The 16760-nt window shown below is 40.4% G+C and overlaps 1 protein-coding gene across 3 annotated transcripts in view; it reads right to left on the reverse strand.

Moving 5' to 3' along the window:
• The window catches only part of si:ch211-129c21.1 (semaphorin-4E), a 30597-nt gene extending 14861 nt beyond the window's left edge, over window positions 1-15736 (reverse strand). For 2 of the 3 annotated variants that reach the window (XM_021599049.3, XM_090231421.1), the window contains exon 1: window positions 15404-15589. The gene's annotated coding sequence lies outside the window, so the exon portion shown is untranslated. Of the gene's footprint in view, window positions 1-9390; window positions 9595-15403 lie in introns of all 3 variants that reach the window. The other variant, XM_036968471.2, reaches the window with a different exon arrangement.
• Window positions 15737-16760: the final 1024 nt, after the last annotated feature.

Raw genomic sequence — 16760 nt, forward strand, 5'->3', positions numbered from 1 at the left:
ACAGCTGAACACACCATCCCCACTGTCAAACATGGTGGTGGCAGCATCATGGTTTGGGCCTGCTTTTCTTCAGCAGGGACAGGGAAGATGGTTAAAATTGATGGGAAGATGGACGGAGCCAAATACAGGACCATTCTGGAAGAAAACCTGATGGAGTCTGCAAAAGACCTGAGACTGGGACGGAGATTTGTCTTCCAACAAGACAATGATCCAAAACATAAAGCAAAATCTACAATGGAATGGTTCAAAAATAAACATATCCAGGTGTTAGAATGGCCAAGTCCAGACCTGAATCCAATCGAGAATCTGTGGAAAGAACTGAAAACTGCTGTTCACAAATGCTCTCCATCCAACCTCACTGAGCTCGAGCTGTTTTGCAAGGAGGAATGGGAAAAAATGTCAGTCTCTCGATGTGCAAAACTGATAGAGACAAACCCCAAGCGACTTACAGCTGTAATCACAGCAAAAGGTGGCGCTACAAAGTATTAACTTAAGGGGGCTGAATAATTTTGCACAGCCAATTTTTCAGTTTTTGATTTGTTAAAAAAGTTTGAAATATCCAATAAATGTCGTTCCACTTCATGATTGTGTCCCACTTGTTGTTGATTCTTCACAAAAAAATACAGTTTTATATCTTTATGTTTGAAGCCTGAAATGTGGCAAAAGGTCGCAAAGTTCAAGGGGGCCGAATACTTTCGCAAGGCACTGTATATATTTTTTTTACCTTGGATAAACAGTAGAGACTCAGAGCTAGAAACTTGTATATCATACACTACAGTTGAGGAACAATGGGAAAGTAATTCTGCTTTGAAAGTTGATAAACCTTGAATTTGAGAAAATGGCCCTTGAATATTCTGGTACCTACTGGAGAGCTCTTCTTTGTCTACACCCATTCAGCATCTTTCACACCCTCTTAAACTTTAGCCCCACCAATCTCTTTACGGATTCATATGTGAGGCTATGTACTAAACAACCAAAGACTTCAAGACTAAAGACTGGCTTATAATACAGGTGTGGTTGTAAATTTAATCTGGAGTGCCAGAGTGTGCTCTGGGTGTAGAGTTAATCTGAGCGTTCTGCCCTAACAGCAGCAGTCAAGCACCCGAGCTAACGTTGGCTAGCTTGCTAGCTACTACTTCCAGACACAAATGAGGGAACAGCTCAGTCTGACCATTTTAGTCACCCTAGCAGAGCTGGTTAGGCTGTTATGTTATCCAGTGCATTGGTGATTGCAACTGTACTGCTGGTAAAAATGTAATTACGCTTTTTTTGCCAACATTTACTGACACCGGCCATACTCAACGGGTGATGAATGTTCATAAATTAGTCAGTTATTCTGTGCTCTGGCACACTCAGACGAGAGTGCTCTGAAATTGGAGTAGATAGACATAGCTGGTAAATTCGCCCTGGCTCTCGACAGTTGTCGCATTGACAAACATTCTATTAAAATAGCGACTTGCATTGTGGAGTCTTTTGTTTAGACATGTAGCTAACTAGCTAAACAATGAACCATAATCCCAACTCATAACATTACTACCCTGCATGAATCTGCAGGTAGCTAACCAACCAGCTTCAATGTTAGTTATCTAACGTAAAAACTAGTTCATTGCATCCACCGTGGAGCCCGGTTGCATAATAGTACTATATTTCCCAGCTGCTTGCTGTAGTTTTGAAGTAATCATGAAAAAACAGGCCTTATTTTAGGGCATTTTTTACCCTGCCAGCGCCTACCGTGGCACCAACTCGCCTTCCGAACATTCTATTCCCAGCCCATTGTTCTACGTCACAATGTCTGCTTCGCTATTGTTGGCAATGAGACCTGCCCACGTTGCTGGTAGTTAAAATGTAAACAACAAAATATTACTCATGGAACTCTTGAGGTTGTCCTGTTCATATAGGGGAAATACAGGTATGTCTATTTTGCCAAATATCTCGCAATGTGTATATTTAGATTTTTTGAAGTCGGACACCATTTTCTAATTATGTAAGTCTGGGCAGCGAGCTCGGTTGTCATCCAATGTTAGCCCCCAAATCATTTTTGCCCTTTAAACGTTGAGCTCCCCCATTATTTTTCTATGGAGAGGCATGCTGGTTTATTTCGCCAAATATCTCACAATGTGTATATTTATATCTTTTTAAGTCGGGCACCATTTTAAAATCAGGAGAATCTCATCTTTGTAATTCTGTAAGTCTGGGCAGCGAGCTCAGTTGTTACCGATCACAAGGCCAGAAAAAGTCATACGTTTTCATTTTTCCCTACCTTCTCATTACGCAGACATAAGCACAGTTGACACCCTCGAGGTGCGGATGTTACTTTCTACACAAGTTGTTTTTTTCCAGTTTCATTCGACGAACAGATTGTAGTGGTAAAATAAAAAGGGATACATTCTTTTGTGCCATTTAGGCTAAATGGAATTCTAAGCATCACTCAAAACAGGCTCTGCGAACATTAGATTCCATTAATTTGCTATGGGCTCGCTCGGGTGAATTTTGACTCGTTCTATTGTCCATCCTACTAACAGTACACTTTAACTTGAAATGAAAATGGACAAAATTTGTAACCTGTAATATCAGAAAATGGAGCTAGCTAGACTCTCCCTCTCTGTCACGGATGCCATGGTTGCCCTTAGTTTGAAGATGCAATGTGGACAGGTGTTTTATACAAAACGGCCTTCTGTGTTCCCTTTTCGGCTCTTGATTGCATTTACTAAATGGCATACACATTTGTTATTAAGGCACATGAAAGTTCACATGTTCCAGAAGCCATTTCTGCCAAAAAACGCATTTTGATAAAAATAAAAGGTTATGTTCAAATGGCGCTCATGTGAATTAGTGATGCGCAACATATGCCTAGTTTCCTGAAACGAGTCACATATTGGATCCTGCCTACAATTAGTGGACTTGTTTTATGGTGTTTTCTAGAGCTGGCTGTCTGCGTTTCATTTTGTGCAGTGCATCGCAAATAAAAGGTTCATAATAGTAAATCACAACACTGGACTGGCCAATGGCAGGAATTTGTCCATCACTCCCACATCAGCCGGATATCCAAACCCAAAAGGTGCCTAGACTTGGGCGAGAGCAATTTGAGAGATTGAGAACTTGACAATGACAAATGACTATTGCTGGTGGACAATTTAATGTGTTCAAATAAATTAATCACGTTTCTTTGCTTACAGTTCTACATGTACTGTTTAAGACATTTTTATTTTTGATCTGTGAAAATGATGTTCTGCTCGCTCAAAGTCACACTTGCAAGCTATCAAATGTAATTTGCGCTCGACTGGCCTGTGCACTCGCGGGACCGGTCCTCTCGACCATTTTCTTCTCTCTCGACTCAGTGTTTGCTCGCACAATGATGTTTCATCTTGCTCACGCACGCCATCTCGTGCTCGTTCAACTTTTGGATCAGATTTGACACCATAACATTCTACCCGCATTTGGCAGGTGTTAAAGGCATATTATGGGATTTTGGCAAGGATGCCCTTTATCTACTTCCCCAGAAGCTATCTGCTAGCATGCCCTGAGACTAAAATGTGTAACATACCTGCGATCAATCGACCACAGGTATGTTACACATTTTAGTAATCCCAAAACTTTTTTCGATAGATCGACAGATCGTGTTGACACTTAACAAATGTCATTATCTATCAGCCTAGAGGGAGAAAAGTGGGAAAGGGTTCAAAGGCTACCTGTAAATACCAGGAAAGTCAGTGAGAAGAGAGGTGGAGGCGATCATACAGAGCGCCATGCTCTCTAAACAGTTCAGGACTCTTATGTTATGAAGATATGTTTAACGCCGATATTAGGTTCAACCACTGGCATAGTTCAATGTATAGAGCTCCACTAAAGAAGGCAAAGGGCATCTAGATGTGTACTTTGCAGAATACCTGATATGGCAGCCCCCAAAACAAACTTGCACTGACCATCCACTCCAATATTATCATCTAGATTTGGTGCAGATGGTCTGAGAATAGGCCTACAGGCCTGAGACTTAGTAGTGCCTCTACATTTGACTTGAGCTAAAATGCACTCTCCTAATCTGTAGGCTACTGCTGTGCATAAAGAAGTTGTTGTACTCTAACTGATTAACCAGCACAGTAAATGGCAGTGACCGTGTGTTCCATGGGGCTGGGTATGAACAGGAAACTGTCTATGGGAGGGAGGGCACATCCGACACTCCTTGTGTCATAGCCAATGTTGTAAAACACCATTCCGTGGAACACACACACAGTTCAGGACTAGGTTGTTTTCACTAGCTCAGATGAATAAATTGTATCAAAATGACAATAGGCCACCGGATTTGTTTTTAGGGTGAGAAAGTTAATTAGCTGGAATAATACAATTAATTGCAAAACTTTTTTTCTGTGAATGGCTTCCTTGTCAAGGACCAGGGTTGTTTGTTGAGATCAGCCACTGGGGATTTCATATTAGGCTATAACAAAAAAAACATTTTATATACAATGACTTCAGTATAAACAGGAAACCTGTCACAAACTCAGACGCCTCCTGCGCCTCGACCGGTTGTTTATGAAGTTTTATTTTGTTCTTAAGTGTTTGTGTCAACACCTGCTACCAACTAGCTAGCTAGGTTGCAATGGAGCCCGCTTTACCTGGAATAACTAATGAACATTTCCAGCGCGTAGAAGCTAGCTGTGTTTATTACGCTCTTGTCCGGGACAATATTGACAATCCGGAGTATCAATGCGGGCAATTGTTTGCGGAGGATTACAGGAATGAGTTGGCTATCCTTAGCAAGTCAATTTCAATTCTGCACAAACTTATGGGGAAAAAGCAAATTGGAAGGTCCTCGTTCTCAACTCCTGTGGCTGGACACCGCTCGGGCTTGATGGATGTATCCCCTCCTTGTCATCTATCCCTATCCGAACGGCCTGTGCTACCTGGAACTTACCAGCCAAGGAAGTCATCTCCATAGGCTTCTCCTTCATCTTGTAATTGGAGTAGACTGAGAACAGCAAGAGGATTGTTTCAAATCAGCACTTGATTTGAAACCAAAGGCAGCATCATGCTGCTAAGCGGACTGGAGAGTCTGCGACAGGTCCAGAGCAGATTGACATGAGGAATATCGTCGCCGCCCTGGTGTCTGATCTACCTGCACCTTCGTCGCTGGGACTGGGATGGCTGTGCTGACTCCAACTACACTGACTCTGGCAACGGCTTTGTCGTAGAGTTCGGCTCCTTTCCCGCTCTCTGGACCTGATGGGGCACTGCCTGCTGTGAGAGGTCTGGACCTATTGCCAGGAGCTGCGGGCATATGCTATCCTGCTTCTCATGGGCCTGTGAAAGGTTCCACAAATTGTGTGAGGGGTAGGAATGGGCAGATTTCTCAATTCCCATCGCACGCCGTTGTACTGGGCAGTTCAATGGTGAGAAATGTCTCAGTCCCTGGAGCAAAACTGTTGTGCTATCCAGGAGCAGAGGACCTTAATAAGCTGCTCTCAAATATTTTAAAACTGCATCAGGAAATTGAGTCTATCATAGTTCATGTGGGATTGAATGACATTATCAAAAGGCAGCTCAGAACAGCTGAAGATCAATTTTAAAGAACTTATTGAGTCTCTTCTTTACACCAACAAAACGCCCCATTATATCTGGCACTGGGCCCTCAATCGTGGCATTGAACATTTCAGCAGACTCTTAGCCCTCCATAACTGGCTACGTGACTATTGCAGCTCTGCGGGTGTAACATTTGACAATTTTGATACCTTCTCCTAAGGAGGATGAATCCACCCAAATCATTTGGGTTCCTAGATCCTTTCACAGCATCATAAGCATTTCACAGCATTGAGACAATGACTTATCAATGACCCAAGCCCAGCTCCATTCATTTCTACCATTGTGTCACTGAGTTGTCATAATGCTTGACCAAATGTACATTATTCCAGGGGCTTTGGAAGACAATGTAAGTAACCTCATATGTCCCTCCAACTCCCCTGAATGCCTCTGCTGATCCTACAGCTATTGTATGCAGTAATCATGTCCATATGAAGCAGAGTTATACTGTTATCACTCAGGCGGTGTGCCTTAGTAGGAAGTCCACTGTGTGCAGCTCACCCTGCACTAACATAAATAACATGAGCATGTCTACCTCTGCTAAGCTTCCCAGTAAACCAATGAAAACTATCAAGCATCCCAGAAAAGTGCTAAATTAACATATGTAGCTTAAAAACAAGGTTAATGAAATCACTAATTTGCTAGTAACAGATTACATTCATATTGTCATCTCTGAAACACATTTAGATAATACCTTTGGTAATACAGTGGGAGCAATGCATGGCTATAACATCTACAGAAAAGACAAATGCCAATGGTGGAGGTAATACCATTTATATTCAGAACCATATTCCTGTGAAGCTTAGAGAGGATCTCATGTTAACTACTGTTGAAGTAATGTGGCTGCAGCTTCATCTGCCTCACCTAAAGCCCATTCTTGTGAGAAGCTGCTATTGACCATCAAGTGCTAACAGTCAGTATCTGGATAACGTGTGTGAAATTATTGATAATGGATGTGCCATCAACAGAGAGATATATTTTCTGGGTGATTTCAATATTTTCTGGATTTCATCAAGCTGCCCACTCAAGAAAAAGCTTCAAACTGTAACTAGAGCCCGAAATCTGGTTTAGGTTATCAATCAACCTACCAGGGTTGTTACAAATAGCACAGGAATGAAATCATCAACATGTATTGATCACATCTTTACTAATGCTGCAGAAATGAACTTTAATGCAGTATCCAAATCCATTGGATGTAGTGATCACAATATAGTAGCCATACATAGGAAAACCAAAGTTCCAAAGACTCAGTCTAATATAGTGTATAAGAGGTCATACAATAAGTTTTGTAGTGATTCTTATGTTGTTGATGTAAAAAATGTTTGTTGGTCTGTGGTGTGTAATGAGGAGCAATCAAACGCTTCACTTGAATAAGCCATTTCATAAGTGTGTCCAGTTACTAATAAGCATGCATCCATTAAGGAAATTACAACAAAACGTAAATCCCAATGGATTGATGGGGAATTGAAAAATGTTATGGTTAAGAGGGATGAGGCAAAAAGGAATGGCAAATAAGTCTTGCTGCAGAACCGATTGGCAAATATATTGTAAATTGAGAAGTCGTGACTAAACTGAATAAAAAAGATTAAGAAAGTGCACTATCAAACAAAGATAAAAGACAAAAGAATTATAGTAAAAAGCTTTGGAACACCTTAAATTAATTTCTGGGCAAATAGATAAACTCAGCTCCATCACTCATTGAATCAGATGGCTCATTCATCACAAAACCCACTGACATTGCCAATTACTTTAATGATTTTTTTCTTTGGCAATATTAGCAAACGCTGACACTATACATCCAAGTATAACTGATCAAATTATGAAAGACAAACATTGCAATTCTGAAATGTTATTTATTTTACCAGGTAAGTTGACTGAGAACACATTCTCATTTAGAGCAACTGTACCATAAAGGGAGTGTGGAAGAGGTGAAAAAAATGGTTGTCTATCAATAATGACAAACGACCAGGGTCTGATATCCTCAGTATTTTTCCATCCAGGTTAACAGCAGATGATATTGCCACTCCCATTTGCCATATCTTCAATCTAAGCTTACTAGAAAGTGTGTTCCCTCAGGCCTGGAGGGATCAAAAGTAATTCCGCTCCCCAAGAATAGTAAATCCCCCTTTACTGGCTCAAATAGTCAACCAAAATCAGCCTGTTACCAACCCTTAGTAAAGTTTGTTGTTGTTGACCAGATAGCATTTTACTGAAAACAAATTGATAAAACAGACTTTCAGCACGCTTCTAGGGAAGGACATTCAACAAACACAGCACTTGGCTGAGAGAAATTTATGATAAAAAGATTGTGGGATATGTTTTGTTAGACTTCAGTGCGGCTTTTGATATTATCGATCATAGTCTGCTGATGGAGAAAAATGGTGTTATGGCTTTACACCCCCCTGCTATATTGTGGATAAAGAGTTACCGGTCTAACAGAACACAGAGGGTGTGTTCTTTAAATGGTGTCCATTCCAACATAATACATGTAGAAATCAGGAATTCCCCAGAGCAGCTAACAAGGCCCCTTTTTATTTTTTACCTCCTTTTTCTACCCAATTTTGGAATATCTAAAATCGGTAGTCTCGTCGCTGCAACTCTCCAACAGAATCGGGAGGTGAAGGTTGAGAGCCATGCACCCTCCAAAACATGACCTGCTAAGCCGCACTGCTTCTTGACACACTGGTTGCTTAACTCCGGAAGCCAGCCTCACCAATGAGTCAGAGGAAACACCATCCAACTGATGACCGAAATCAGCTTGCAGGCGCCCGGCCCGCCACAAGGTGTCACTAGAGCACAATGAGCCAAGGAAATCTCCTGAGCCAGACCCTCCCCTAACCCGGATGAAGCTGGGCCAATTGTGCGCCCCCCCGTGGGGCTCCCGATCACGGCCATCTGTGACACAGCCTGGGATCGAACCCGAGGATGTAGTGGTGCCTCAGCACTGCCTCTTACTCTTTTTTTCAATCTTTACTAATGACATGCCACTGGCCATGCGTAAAACCAGTGTGTATGCATGAGGATGACTCAACACGTCAGCTACTACAGCGAATGAAATCACTGCAACCCTTAAAGAGCTGAAGTTATGTTCTGAATGGGTTGCAAGGAATAAGTTAGTCATAAATATTTCAAACTAAGCATTGCATTTGGGACAAATCCTTCACTAAACCTTCACTAAATATTGTAATAAATAAATGTGAAGATTGAGCAAGTTGAGGTCACTAAACTGCTTGGAGTAACCCTGGATTGTAAACTGTTGACGTGTCTTTGGCTATGCCGGATTAAGTGATATGACATGCTATTCTATAAAATCCTTTCTCTGTAATTAATATTACCTGATTAAGCTAATCATGTAACTGTAATTAACTAGAAAGTCGGGGCACCACAAAATAATGTTTATAGAGCTGTTAACTTCCGAATAAACTCTTAAAGACGTAGTAATATTTTACATCAATAGCAGTCAATATTAATCGTCACCTTATTTCAGTCTCAACCAAGAATTTACAACTTTCAGAAATCTTCACAAACCCTGGCTAACAAGTTGAATCAGCAATACAAACTTTGGTTTAATTATTTATTTACTAAATAATCACACAGAATTACATATACACAGAATGCAAATGATGTCATACAGAAAACGTCCCTGGTGGACGGAGCCGACATGTGACGGCTGGTTACACAAAGGAAAGGGGGTTGGGTTTGAGTGAAAGAGCGGGAAGCCTGAGGAACAAAGGGAGAGGCTGTGCTATCGTAAATACAGTATCTTATGCAATCTAAATTACCGCACATTTGGAAAAGGAAAATGCAATAAATATTTACTCTGAGCTGCGCTTCGGTAGGTTGGTCGTAGATGCTGGCCGTGTTGCCCAACAGAGATCTTCCTGTCCTCGGAAGAATGTCTCTGGTAGTAAACTGGCTCGTTGTAGTATCGTCGTTGTGTGTTAGACTGGATCCGTCGTCCGTCCTTTCCTAGCCCACGTTTACAGCGGCCGCTGCTAACTCAACGGCTAGGAGGTATCACTTCTGTAGTGAGTAAGAGTTCAAAGTTCATACCATTCACAAACCAAAGCTCACTCTGAGGTGTGTTTAGTTCTGTAGTTGACATGTTCGTCCTTTTAACGTGGGACCATCGTCCTCACGTCCTCGGAACCGGAGGTTACATTTTCGTCAAGGGCTTTATATAGTAGTAGGAGAGAGAGCATGTTTCATAGTTTACAACCAATGTCTCTTCGGGCCCCTGAGTGAGCAGAGCTTTACCCTTATGAAAACCAAATTCTCTCATTTGGAAGCTAAAATTCCATTTAATCTTTTCACAAATAGTTTCATATTTAAACATTTAAATTGCACAACAATTCCATGTGTATAATGTGTAGACTTTCCAGGATACAGTTTGTCATCCTATCTTTAATAAGAATGTCTCAGATGACAACCGAACTGACATCATATTCATTAAGTACCAACGCATATTTTCAACTGGTTGGATTACCGAAATATGGTTCCTTTCCCCCCCACCTTTTGATGCTCCCTGACTCTCTATGTTTAACATTCAGTAGAGTCAAGTTTAGAAAAGGGAGAAAGGTATTTATGGGGGGGGGTCATAAACCTTACCCACAGGCCAACGTCATGACACTGTCATGGTCAAAACATGTTGATATAACATCTAAAATGCGAAGTCTGTCCATAATAAAGCACTGCTTTGCCTTTAACAACACTATCAACAATGCAGGTCCTACAGGCTCTAGTTTTGCACCTGGACTACTGTTCAGTCGTGTGGTCAGGTGCCACAAAAAGGGACCTCCGAAAACTACAATTGGCTCAGAACAGGGCAGCACAACTGGCCCTTAAATGCACATGGCGAGCTAACAATAATATGCATGTAAATCTCTCATGGCTCAAAGTGGAGGAGAGATTGACTTCATCACTTCTTGTTTTTGTGAGAAGTATTGACACGTTCCATGCACTGAGTTGTCTGTTAAAAACTACTAGCAAACAGCTCGGACACCCATGCATACCCCACAAGACATGCCACCAGAGGTCTCTTCACAGTCCAAGTCCAGAACAGACAATGGGAGGCACACAGTACTATATATCACCATGACTATATGGAATTCTATTCCACATCAAGTAACTCATTCAAGCATTAAAATCACATTTAAGAAACAGATAGAAATACACCTTATGGAACAGTAGGGACTGAAGAGACACACACACACACACACACACTATACACACATAGCTTTTGTGTTGTAGATATGTGGTAGTAGAGTAGTGTCCTGAGGGAACACAATGTGTGGTGAAAAGTGTTATGAAATGTAATGTCATGTATTATTTTAAATTGTATATAACTGGCTTAACCCCAGGAAGAGTATCTGCGTCCTTGGCAGCAGCTAATGGGGATACTTAAAACTTCTTATGGCTGGGGGCAGTATTGAGTAGCTTGGATGAATAAGGTGCCCAGAGTAAACTGCCTGCTACTCAGTCCCAGAAGTTAAGATATGCATATTATTAGTATATTTAGATATTCAAACAGTGTTTTCTGATGTCTGAGTATAACAGAACTCATATGGCAGGCAAAAACCTGAGAAAAAAATTCAACCAGGAAGTGGGAAATCTGAAGTTTGTAAGTTTTCAACTCATAACCATTGAAAATACAGTGGGATATTGGTCATATTGCACTTCCTAAGGCTTCAACTAGATGTCAACAGTCTTTAGAACCTTGTTTGATGCTTCTACTGTGAAGTGGGGGCGAATGAGAGGGGAATGAGTCAGAGGTCTGGCAGAGAGCCACGAGCTCAGTCTCACACGCTCACGTGATAGTTAGCTCTGTTCCATTGCATTTCTACATACAAAGGAATTCTCCGGTTGGAACATTATTGAAGATTTATGTTAATTAACCTCTCTGGGATATGGTGGCCAAAAGCCAGGGAAAATGCAGAGCGCCAAATACAAATAAATTACTATAAAAATCAAACTTTCATTAAATCACACATGCAAGACAGCAAATTAAAGCTACACTTGTTGTTGGCTGGATTCACATGTCAGATTTCAAAAAGGCTTTTCGGCGAAAGCAAACAATGCTATTATCTGAGGATAGCACCTCTAAACAAAGAGAGAAAAGCATATTTCAACTCTGCAGGCGCGACACAAAACGCAGAAATAAAAATATAATTCATGCCTTACCTTTGACGAGCTTCTTTTGTTGGCACTCCAATATGTCCCATAAACATCACAAATGGTCCTTTTTAATTCTGTTAATATATACCGTAATTTCCGGACTATAAGCCGCTACTTTATTCCCACACTTTGAACCTCGCGGTTTATACAATGACGCGGCTAATTTATGGATTTTTCCCGCTTTCACAAGATTCATGCCGCCGCCAAAAAACTGAGCACCGTCACATAATGTGACGTAAATCGAGCGCGCTCAAACTTCCCATCATTCTGATTACGGTAGTAATTTTGTCACCCTCATCATGGCAAAGACACGGAGAAATGCATATGATGCAGCTTTCAAGGTGAAGGCGATAAATCTGGCTGTTGGAAAAGGAAATAGAGCTGCTGCATGGGATCTTGGCCTTAATGAGTTGATGATAAGACGTTGGAAACAGCAGCGTGAGGAACTGACTCAGTGCAGAAAGACAACAAAAGCTTTCAGAGGGAAGAAAAGCAGATGGCCCAAAGTATTTGTGCATTTAAGGTGGCGCTCCTTGTTCAGTGGGAGGCTTGGATGACAAGTGGGGAGAAATCCTTCCTTCTTCATTACACAAAGGAATAACCTCAACCAATTTCTAAAGACTGTTGACATCCAGTGGAAGCGGTAGGAACTGCAAGAAGGTGCCTTAGAAATCTGGATTCCCAATGAAAAACGATTGAAATGAGAGTGACTTCAAAAAAAAAAAACATCTGAATAGTTTGTCCTCTGGGTTTTGCCTGCTACATAAGTTCTGTTATACTCACAGACATGATTTGAACAGTTTTAGACACTTCAGAGTGTTTTCTATCCAAATCTACTAATAATATGCATATCTTATCTTCTGGGGATGAGTAGCAAGCAGTTGAATTTGGGCATGCATTTCATCCGGACGTGAAAATACTGCCCCCTGTCACCAAGAACTTAAAAACATCCTAAAGATTGATTCTATACTTCGTTTGCCATGTTTCTACGACCTGTAATTTAACTTTTTGTCCATACTTTCCGCTGGACTTGCACGCGTGTCGTGAGTTTGGATTTGTTTACCAAACGCACTAACAAAAAGGAGGTATTTGGACATAAAGTTAATAATTTATCGAACAAATCAAACATTTATTGCGGAACTGGGATTCCAGGGAGTGCATTCAGATGATTATCAAAGGTAAGTGAATATTTATAATGCTATTTCTGACTTCTGTTGACTGCACAATATGGCTGATATCTGTTTGGCTTGTTTTTGTCTCTGAGCGCCGTACTCAGATTATAGCATGGTTTGCTTTTTCGGTAAAGCTTTTTTGAAATCTGACACAGTGGTTGCATTAAGGAGAAGTTTACCTAAAGTTCCATGTATAACACTTGTGTTTTCATCAACATTTATGATGAGTATTTATGTAAATTGATGTGGCTCTCTGCAAAAATCACTGGATGTTTTTGGAACTACTGAACATAACGCGCCAATGTATACTGTGATTTTTTTATATAAATCTAAACTTTATCGAACAAAACATACACAATACATGTAACAAAGTCTTAGGAGTGTCATCTGATGAAGATCAAAGGTTAGTGATTCATTTCTCTATTTCTGCTTTTTGTGACTCCTCTCTTTGGCTGGAAAAATGGCTGGGAAAATGGCTGTGTTTTTCTGTGAATAGGCACTGACCTAACATAATAGTTTGTGGTGCTTTCGCCGTAAAGCCGATTTGAAATCGGACACTGTGATGGGATTAACAAGAAGTGTATCTTTAAAATGGTGTAAAATTATTGTATATTTGAGGAATTTTAATTATGAGATTTCTGTTTGAATTTGGCGCCCTGCACTTTCACTGGCTGTTGTCATATCGATCCCGTTAGCGGGATCTCAGCCATAAGAAGTTAACCACATGAAAGGCATGAGCTCTGCTTTGCTTTTTTTGCCCAGGCTGTACACACTTCAGTCTCTCGTTCACAATTTGGCAAGCACTTGATAATGCCTCAAATTTCCTGGCTGCATTCTTTGTGTGGCGGCCATAATGCCCCCTAGATAAATCCATGCCTTTTGTGGCTAGTGGCCGTTGTGCCCGTCGGCTGAATATAATAATTATAATTCCCTTCTCCCGGCTGCATGCCAAAGCACCTCTCACTTATATGCCTCTGTCACATGATCGGGTCTTTCTCACAGGCTGCAAGTAAAGACAGACATCTGGGACACAACTTAGCGCGTCCTTATCCAATTCCGAGGCGCATAAAAGCACTAAACCTAGAGTTGACATGTACCAATTGCACTGAGATTTGACATCATGTTACCACAACAGCTGTGTGTCAATACACAACATGCACATTGGGAACCCAATTCCCCATCACAAAGCATAACATCTTTGAATAAATGTTAAATATAGCCTATTGTTCAGCTTTTTAAAGTCAGTCTGTGTTGACATCTTTGGGAGAATAGTCAAAAAAGAGGTTCCATCTATGAGTGAAAGCACTCATCTTACAGTTCAGAGCCTTTGTATGATTATCTTTAGGACATCTGGTCAGTGTTTCTGACTTGACTGTGATTCACCTGCTCATTCAACCATACACCTGGACTATGTCTATAGTACAGTGCCTTCAGAAAGTATTCATACCCCTGGACTTATTCCACATTTTGTTGTGTTACAACCTAAATTCAAAATGGATTAAATATATATTCTCCCACCCATCTGCACACACAATACCCCGTAATGACAAAGTGAAAATCTGTTTTTAGAAATGTTTGCTAATTTATTGAAAATGAAATACAGAAACATCTCATTTACATAAGTATTCACACCCCTGAGTCAATACACGTTAGAATCACCTCAAAGAGATACTCAATGTCTGCTTATGTTTTTTTGCTTTTATTTTTTTAACCCCAACTAAAATAAAAAAGGTGCCTTTCTTTTCGAGGCATTCGAAAACATCTCTGGTCTTTGTGGTTGTATCTGTGTTTCAAATCCACTGCTTGACTGAGGGACCATACAGATAATTGTATGTGTGGGATACAGACATGAGGTAGTCATTCAACAATCATGTTAAACACGGTTTTGCACAGAGTGACTCCATGCAATTTATGTTACTTGTTAAGCACATGTATGCTCCTGAAATTCTTTAGGCTTGCCATACCAAAGGGTTTCAGCTTAACATTTTTAAAAACATAATTTCACTGACATTATAGACATTTTTTGTAAGCCAGTAACACAAAATCTCAATTTAATCCATTTTAAACTCAACACAACAAAATGTGTAAAAAGTCAAGGGGTGTGAATACTTTCTGGGGGAACTCTGGGTGTGTTAATACAAGTCATGAGACTTGTAACATAGAACATTTCTGATAAAGAACGGAAATGAATTACTGGTGGGCAAAAGGTGAGTTATCAAAATAACTTGCTATAACTATTTACTTTAATAGGGCTAATATCGAGGATGTATTTATGACTAACACTACACCTTAAAACTAATCAAAGGTGTTCACTACAAAGAGTGCATGCCGAATATAGTCTTGTCCCACCACCCTACCTGCTACCAAGGTGGCTGGCTAGTTAGTTTACTAGCGGGCTTCACTTGTTTATGACTGACCTCACCCATGAAGAACAACTCAACAGTGAATGCTCCTTGCGCAAGTTGAAATACCAATACACGACTTACCTGGCTGTAGTGGTATTTCTTTTTAGTCTACACCGTTAGAAATGTATCCAAAGTATATTTGATTTGATTCCATATGATTTTGCGGCTCTACCTGTTACGTGTACTGGCTAATGAGCGCGATAATCCATGCAAACTGGCTCCACCAAGTACCTGGCTGCTGCGACTGGCTGAGTAACACGTGACCATAGAGATCCTATTAAATTACTAGAGTTAATTAAACCCTCAAAAATTCCAGAATGGATTGTGATTTGAGGGAATAGGGCCACGATGGGTAGACTTTTCGTCGCAGCGATTATACTTTATATTGACCACGCAAGTGGCCGCTTTAACAATGAAAATAAATGTCTTCAAAAATGGAAGGCAGTCGGGAGGAGGTAAGATCAGGTATTACCATTCTAGCCAAAGAGAGGGCAGATATGCATGTGAACAACAGGCACATTTCCGATATAAAGTGTTTTATTTCAAAGTTGCCGGAATGTCAAGTGACCTACTTGTATCAGTACACTCTTAACACGTTTTGTTTACCAATGTCGACACTCTCTCATTGACCTCAATACAAAAACTTATCGCTTGGTGAGCAGAAAAAAAGCCACCTGCTGGAGAAGACAGATTTTGGGCCTAGTTACCCCTCTTGCTTCGACACTTCCTCTCTGCCCTACCCCTAACCCTTTTCTTGACCTTAACCTAAGTATCGTAACCTCCCACGTTAATTATTCTAACCTGCTACGAAAAAGTCACTGTATGGTGTGAAAATGGCAGTTATATTGTTCAGGGAGACAACCAAACCAGTCTAATTTGAATTAGTGTGAACCTAAAATATTGTCATATGGGTTGTATACTTATTTTCTATATAAATAGCCTCTAATATATATGTAAACAGATAATGAATGTCTACATTTGTGTTTTTTTGGAAAGCTGTAAGTGCTATTCTATGATACAATATCAGAACCTGTTGCATTTACTAAATCTTATCATTAACTGATTTCAGCCAGTCTGAATGGATTGACTGAATTGTTTGACTCGAATGTTGACATATTGGCAGTTAATAAGAGAAATGTATTTATAGAATAATTCCTCTGAAACTGGCTGGCTATCTACCAAACATACACTGCAGATACTTTCTTCCAATTCATTATTTTACACTCTTAACACAGCACTGGCAAACCATGGTTGACCAACTCCCTGACCAAAATGGCTGACCTTTATTCCATCATAAATATTTTATCCCATCATTAAAAATTTAATGAACATTCTAGTATTGTAATTTCTAATTCAATGCAGTGACCATGTTTTTCTATTTTTGAATGTTGAACATTGATTTACAGATACATTTTATTTGTTCTGTAGAGAAGGCCCA

Source organism: Oncorhynchus mykiss, chromosome 4 (assembly GCF_057628025.1).
Source record: "Oncorhynchus mykiss isolate SJ-2025 chromosome 4, ASM5762802v1, whole genome shotgun sequence".
NCBI classification, from domain to species: Eukaryota; Metazoa; Chordata; class Actinopteri; order Salmoniformes; family Salmonidae; genus Oncorhynchus; species Oncorhynchus mykiss.